We start from the raw sequence: 8,196 nt of genomic DNA, 5'->3' as shown, positions 1-8,196 counted from the left end.
TATTCATATTTTTGAGTTTTCATATTATATGAATTATTTGTAGTTAAACAGAATCTCCTGGTTTCTGTTAATGAATTTAGCATAACAATAATTTACAGTGGAGTCCATGCAGGTTAGTGGTATTTCTAATAAATGAACAGGACAAATATTCACCCAAAGGAAAATAGAAGTGATTTAATTGATATATTTCAGAATTGCACTGTAATGCATCATGGACAACTAATAAAACTATGTAAAACGTTCAAATTCATACATATTTCTATATAAGTAGCATCATTTTCAACCACAGAGTGATAAGTCTTTTTTTCAGAGAGCTTCAGATGGAGACTGACTATGACTAAACATGGCCATTTTCTTAATTCGAGAATACATATCCTGCACCAAACATTGAAGAATTCACATTCAAACATAATATCTTGAACAAAAACAAAGTTGAAAATCAAATTCAGAAGCATAATTTAAATCTGATAGATGGTGTTGCTTAATAAGTGATTAATGTCTGAGAACCTAAAATGTAACTGAACTTGTAAGAATAGGGATTCTATAAATTTGCCAACCATATTCCACTTGTATTCTGAATGTCTACTATTAATAATTAATGCTCTGATACATTTGTAAAAAACAGTAACTAATTACACTTTAAAACAATTTTTGATCTCAGAAAGTATCATATATATTTATTCCCGATATTCATTATTAACTAAGATTATGAAATACATGTTAACAGAAACTCTCCCTCTGAATTTATTTATTCTTTTTTATATTATTTGATATTCAAAAATTATGATTGAATATATTATAGAAAATGTGGATTTTGTGTTTTCAGTATGCCTTGAGTTTGGAAAACTTTCTGTTGGCATAAAATCAGTTTACCTCAGGGGATGATATTTATTTCAAAATATTAGAAGGTCTACTCTTCAAAATTTTTTTCATAGCATTTATTACTTCATTTCTTAAACTATAAATAAAAGGGTTTAATAAAGTTATCGCTAGAGTATAGGAAACAGCAACAGGTATATCATTTTTTCCTTCTTTAAAGGTACTTGGTTGAACGTACATGAACAGAATATAACAGTATATTGAGACAGAGAGAAAGTGGGATGTGCAAGTTGATAAGGCTTTACCATTTTCTTCTTTGGATTTCATTCAGAAAATAGTGAAAAGAATGTAAAGATATGAGATTAAGGCTGTGGTAATAGTGAAGATTTGAATTGACCCTGAAATGATAAGCATCACAAGTTCACAGATAAAAGGGTCCACACAGGAGAGTCTATACAATGGAAGAACATCACAAAAGAAATGATTGATTTCATGAGAACCACAGAAAGTTAATCTGAAAAGAAGCCCTACATGAACCATGGACTGCAGGTTTCCTGCTATGTATGCCCCTGTGGTCATCTGAACACAGAGTGTCTTTGACATCCTGGTGTGGTACTGCAGTGGGCTACATATTGCTACATGCCTGTCATAGGCCATTGCTGCCAAGGGAAAGCAGCCTGTAGTTTCTGCAAAACAGAGAAAATAAAATTGTGCCATGCGTTCATTAAGAGAAATTATTCTGTCTTCTGGAAAGAAGTTCTCTAAAACTTTAGGGGTAATGGTACAGGAACTGCAGGAATCCACCAGAGCCAGGTTACCCAGAAAGATGTACATCGGTGTGTGAAGATGACGATCCATAAAGATCAATGCCAACAAACCAAGATTACCCACCATGGTGATCATATAGATGGCAAAGAACACCACAAACAGAAGGGGCTTCATCTCTGGATTATATGTAGATCCTATGAGGATAAATTCAGTTGTCAAGGAGTGGTTATCTTCAGTCATCTCAATCTTCTCTGTTGAAAGAGAATTTATGGAGAAATAAAATTCTAATTTAAAGTGTATGTAACTTTCTCTTCATATTTGTTTTTTCTTTTATAGAACATGCAGAGGTGCTTTTTCTTCAAGCTATTCCTGTGATCTTTCAAAAACAGATATATATATATATATATATATATATATATATATATATATATCCTTTCAGGACACAAGTTCCTTTAATTTGTCAGCTTCTGTCACCAAAATATCTGGATTCAAGATTTACAAGAATATGTGAATAATTGCATAGAGCATTTTTACAAAAGTAAAGATTTGGCTTATGAATTCTTGCAATGATAGTGCACAAACATAGGGTGCCCTTATCTGATTCTGGGTCCCCAAATTAATGTCCTTTTTGTATTAGGATCTTAGAATAGACTAAAAAGACACATTATATTAATTGTGTAAAACTAATCTTGGGTATACAGATTTTCATTGGGCAAACATTTTTCATATATCCTCCCTTGAGAGTGAATATTTGAAAGCAGGAAATGATAAGTATGATAATTTTATATCTTAGGAAATGCAGAAGCATCATAAAGGTGAAGAAATGGGGTGTTTATCCTGAAAGACAATTTTAAAAATAGACAATATAGAAAAATAATTATTTATAAACTATTTAATGTTAATTGGTATATGTTGCCTTCATATTTGTATCAACCGTTGTGGAGTTTATGCCTACTTTGGCACAGCCAATTCTTAGAGAATACTCAAAAGTGAAATATTATTTTTCTACTATCTTAATACTACCCAAGGTACTGTAAGTCCCTCCTTGATGTACTAATATTATTAGGTTTGTGACCATATCCACATAACGGCAATAAATTATGAGATTTTACAGGCATTCTTCAATAAATTATGAGATTTTACAGGCATTGTTCATGTACTCCTTCCAACTTGTTCCATTGAGACTTTTAACATGTGTGGTTAATAGCATAAGTGCTGCCATTGCCAGATTATTTAAAGTCATGTTCCCTTGATCATTTCTAGTTCCATTAATCTTCATTGGCATTCAGTAGTCATGACTTCCTAATATTGACAGAAGGAAGAATCTGCTTCCAATAACCCTTCAATCTTGGTTACAGCCAAGATAAATTAAAATTTCTTAGAGTATGTTTAAAGTTTTCTGTAGCCTTATTCTCCTCCATCCTTATTTCCCACATTCATTAACCACTTTTACAGCATTATCACTCTGTCCACAAATCACTTATCTCCTTCCTTCATTCCTGGTACCACACTCATTTCCATAAACAGTGAATCTGCTCATGCTATTATTAAATTTGTTCTTGTTCAAAATACTAAATCATTTCCAAATAAGCTATTCTATAAAGGCTTAGTTTATATAAACTCCACTTAACAAAACTTTGACTAAATACTGCAGACTGCACTGATCTCTATTTTCTAACACCCACCAACTTACTTTTTATATACTGTATAACATAGTCTAGAATTGTTTGTAGATGATCTACATTGCTCTTCTATGATTATGCTTAATTTTCTTATTAGTTTGTAAACATTTTAAAGTACTGAGACTGCATTTCTGTGAAACGAGCTATAAATTATCATGAGAAGAAAACAAAATTTATTCAAAAGTTAGCTCCTCTCTGATCACTTGCAACAAATGAACTTGCTTTCAGTATCTTACCAAAGATGTTAAGACACCCCCTATTCACTGTCTGCAAATTGAGATTAACTTTGAACAAGAGTCTACAAAGGAAATAAATGAACACATCTTCTTGTATCTGAATATTCTCATTCACTACTTTTTTGCTTCAAGGAAAAATGATGAAAAATTACTTGAATATCTCACAATAGATGTTATATTAATATATAAAAATAATTTAGACTTTATACTTAGTTTTCTCATACTTATAAAAAGAGAAAACCCTTTGAATCTCATTGGTGTTCTTTAAAGGATTTCTTCTTTATTAAATGATATATTAGAACATGTTGACTGGCGATATTAATCATTTAAATTCTTTATCAGATGGGTTACTTTTTCCATAATCAAAGATCAAAATAAAAACTATGGCTGGTGACTTCCGGAGAAGATGGCGGCTTAGTAAGGTGCGCGCGCCTTAGTTCCTCCTCCAAAACAACTAATAAATAACTAGAAACAGTACAAAACAGCTCCCAGAGCCATGACAGAGACCAGACACACAGTGTACCCCAGTCTGGAATGGCTGGACCGGCTAAGAGACTCCGCTGCTGTGAGGTCCCCAAGCAGTGCGTGCTACTCTGGGCCATGGTGGCTGGTGGCCGGCGCCCCTCCCTCCCTCCTTCCTGGGCCAGCTGGGAGCTTCAGATCAGCAGTTCCCCAAGCCGCAGTGGCCAGTAACTGGAGCCCTTCCCCCACACGTGGCTTCCCGGACCGGCTGGGGGCCTCAGATCAGCGGTTCCCCAAGCCGCAGTGGCCAGTGACCAGAGCCCCTCCCACACATGTGGCTTCCCAGGCTGACTGGGAGCCTCAGATCGGTGGTTCCCCAAGCTGCGGCGGCCGGCAACTGGCGCCCCTCCCACACACATGGCTTCCCAGGCTGGCTGGGAGCCTCGGATCAGTGGTTCCCCAAGTCGTGGCAGCCGGCAACTAGCGCCCCTCCCACACGCAGCTTCCCAGGCTGGCTGGGAGCCTCAGATCAGCAGTTCCCCAAGCCGTGGTGGCCGGCGACTGGAGCCCCTCCCACACGCGTGGCTTCCCTGGCAGGCTGGGAGCCTCAGATCAGCAGTTCCCCAAGCTGTAGCAGCCAGTGCCCCTCCCCCACAGGCGACTTCCTGGAGGGAAAGGAAAGAGTCTACAATAGTAGTAGAGACTGAGCCCAACCTAACACCAATAGTGGCATTAATGAACAACTTCTGACTACTAAAAATAGGCCCTCAGCTCAGGCGAAACTGATCAAGGCGGAAGTCGCCTATTGGGTTAACTGAAAAAGAGGAAAGGGGGCAAAACAGAGCCTTCTTTGGCTGTTTCTACAGAGGCTTGGTTGCCTCTGGGCTCAGCGCTGGGATTACACAGGTTGCAACTGCCCCGAACGCAGAAACAGGCTGCTTTCAGGGCTTTTTACCACGTGAAACTTCCCCACGGGAGGGGTGAAATGCAACTCAGGCACAATCCCTCTCTCAAGAATTCAGATCCCAGGACTTCACAATTTGAAGCCATTAAAACCAACCTACAACCTTTCCTCTGTCTCCACCACACACCCAGCAGTGAGAGTCTTCCAAAGTTAAAGGAGCCACAACATCTTTTGCTGGTAGGACCCACAGACAGACAAGCACCACATAGTGGGCAGGATAAGAAAAACAGAGCCCAGAGACTTCACAGGAAAGTCTTTCAACCTGCTGGGTCCCACACTCAGGGAAATCTGATTAAATGCCCAGACGCCAGCAAAAAATAAAAAATCACACCAGGAAAATTGAAGATATGGCCCAGTCAAAGGAACAAACCAATAGCTCACATGAGATACAGGAGCTGAGACAACTAATTCTGAATATATGAACAGAAATGGAAAACCTCTTCAAAAACCAAATCAATAAACTGAGGGAGGACATGAAGAAGGCATGGGATGAACAAAAAGAAGAAATGGAAAGTCTGAAAAAACAAATCACAGAACTTATGGGAATGAAAGATACAGTAGAAGAGATGAAAAAAACAATGGAAACCTACAAGGGTAGATTTCAAGAGACAGAGGTTAGAATTAGTGAACTGGAGGATGGAACATCCGAAATCCAAAAAGAAACAGAAACTATAGGGAAAAGAATGGAAAAATTTGAGCAGGGCTCAGAGAATTGAATGATAATATGAAGCGCACAGATATACGTGTTGTGGGTGTCCCAGAAGGAGAAGGGAAGGAAAAAGGAGGAGAAAAACTAACGGAAGAAATTATCACTGAAAATTTCCCAACTCTTATGAAAGACCTAAAATTACAGATCCAAGAAGTGCAGTGCACACCAAAGAGAATAGATTCAAATAGGTGTTCTCCAAGACACTTACTAGTTAGAATGTCAGAGGTCAAAGAGAAAGAGAGGATCTTGAAAGCTGCAAGAGAAAAACAATCCATCACATACAAGGGAAACCCAATAAGACTATGTGTCGCTTTCTCAGCAGAAACCATGGAAGCAAGAAGACAGTGGGATGATATATTTAAATTACTAAACGAGAAAAACTGCCAACCAAGACTTCTATATCCAACAAAATTGTCCTTCAAAAATGGGGAAGAAATTAAAATATTTTCAGACAAAAAGTCACTGAGAGAATTTGTGACTTTTCCACAAATTCTGTAAGAAATACTAAAGGAAGCACTAGAGTCAGACACGAAAAGACAGAAGAGAGAGGTATGGAGAAGAGTGTAGAAAGAAGGAAAATCAGATATGATACATATAATACAAAAGGCAAAATCGTAGAGGAAAGAATTGCCCAAACAGTAATAACACTAAAAATTAATGGACTGAATTCCCCAATCAAAAGACACAGACTGGCAGAATGGATTAAAAAACAGGATCCTTCTATAAGCTGTCTATAGGAAACACATCTTGAATACACAGATAAACTTGGCTTGAAAGTGAAAGGTTGGGAAAAGATATTTCATGCAAATAACAATCAGAAAAGAGCAGGAGTAGCTATACTAATATCCAACAAATTAGACTTCAAATGTAAAACAGTTAAAAGAGACAAAGAAGAATAGTATCTACTAATAAAAGGAACAATTAAACAAGAAGACATAACGATCATAAATATTTATGCACCGAATCAGAATGCCCCAAAATACGTGAAGAATACATTGCAAATACTGAAAAGGGAAATAGACACATCTACCATAGTAGTTGGAGACTTCAATTCGCCACTCTCATCAATGGACAGAACATCCTAGACAGAGGATCAATAAAGAAACTGAGAATTTGAATATTACAATAAATGAGCTAGACTTAACAGACATTTATAGGACATTACACCCCACAACACCAGGATACACCTTTTTCTCAAGTGCTCATGGATCATTCTCAAAGATAGACCATATGCTGGGTCACAAAGCAAGTCTCAACAAATTTAAAAAGATTGAAATCATACACAACACATTCTCAGATCATAAAGGAATGAAGTTGGAAATCAATAATAGGCAGAGTGCCAGAAAATTCACAAATACGTGGAGGCTCAACAACACACTCTTAAACAACCAGTGGGTTAAGGAAGAAATTACAAGAAAAATTAGTAAATATCTCGAGGCGAATGAAAATGAAAACACAACATATCAAAACCTATGGGACGCAGCAAAGGCAGTACTAAGAGGGACATTTATTGCCCTAAATGCCTATATCAGAAAAGAAGAAAGGGCAAAAATTCGGTAATTAACTGTCTACTTGGAAGAACTGGAGAAAGAACAGCAAACTAACCCCAAAGCAAGCAAAAGGAAAGAAATAACAAAGATTAGAGCAGAAATAAATGAAATTGAGAACATGAAAACAATAGAGAAAATCGATAAGACCAGAAGTTGGTTCTATGAGAAAATCAATAAGATTGATGGGCCCTTAGCAAGATTGACAAAAAGAAGAAGAGAGAGGACACAAATAAGTAAGATCAGAAATGGAAGAGGAGACATAATCACTGACTTCACAGAAATAAAGGAGGTAATAACAGGATACTATGAACAACTTTATGCTAGTAAGTACAACAATGTAAATGAAATGGACAACTTCCTAGAAAGGCATGAACAACCAACTTTGACTCATGAAGAAATAGATGACCTCAACAAACCAATCACAAGCAAAGAAATTGAATCAGTCATTCACAAGCTTCCCAGAAAGAAAAGGCCAGGACCAGACGGCTTCACATGTGAATTCTACCAAACATTCCAGAAAGAATTAGTACCATCTCTCCTCAAACTCTTCAAAAGAATCAAAGTGGAGGGAAAGCTACCTAATTCATTCTATGAAGCCAACATCACCCTCATACTAAAACCAGGCAAAGATATTACAAAAAAAGAAAACTGCAGACCAATCTCACTAATGAATATAGATGGAAAAATCCTCAACAAAATTCTAGCAAATCGAATCCAGCAACACATTAAAAGAATTATACATCATGACCAAGTAGGATTCATCCCAGGTATGCAAGGATGGTTCAACATAAGAAAATCAATTAATGTAATACACCATATCAACAAATCAAAGCAGAAAAATCACATGATCATCTCAATTGATGCAGAGAAGGCATTCGACAAGATTCAACATCCTTTCCTGTTGAAAACACTTCAAAAGATAGGAATACAAGGGAACTTCCTTAAAATGATAGAGGGAATATATGAAAAACCCACAGCTAATATCATCCTCAATGGGGAAAAATTG

At 37.0% G+C, this 8,196-nt stretch overlaps 1 pseudogene; it reads right to left on the bottom strand.

Annotated features, from left to right (window-relative positions):
- Positions 1 to 888: 888 nt before the first annotated feature.
- Positions 889 to 1,827, bottom strand: LOC143672912 (olfactory receptor 5K3-like; annotated as a pseudogene).
- Positions 1,828 to 8,196: the final 6,369 nt, after the last annotated feature.

Source organism: Tamandua tetradactyla (assembly GCF_023851605.1).
Source record: "Tamandua tetradactyla isolate mTamTet1 chromosome 22 unlocalized genomic scaffold, mTamTet1.pri SUPER_22_unloc_1, whole genome shotgun sequence".
In the NCBI taxonomy this organism is placed as follows: Eukaryota; Metazoa; Chordata; class Mammalia; order Pilosa; family Myrmecophagidae; genus Tamandua; species Tamandua tetradactyla.
Note: the sequence above shows the minus strand (reverse complement) of the source record. Positions and strands in the feature narration are given on the sequence as shown.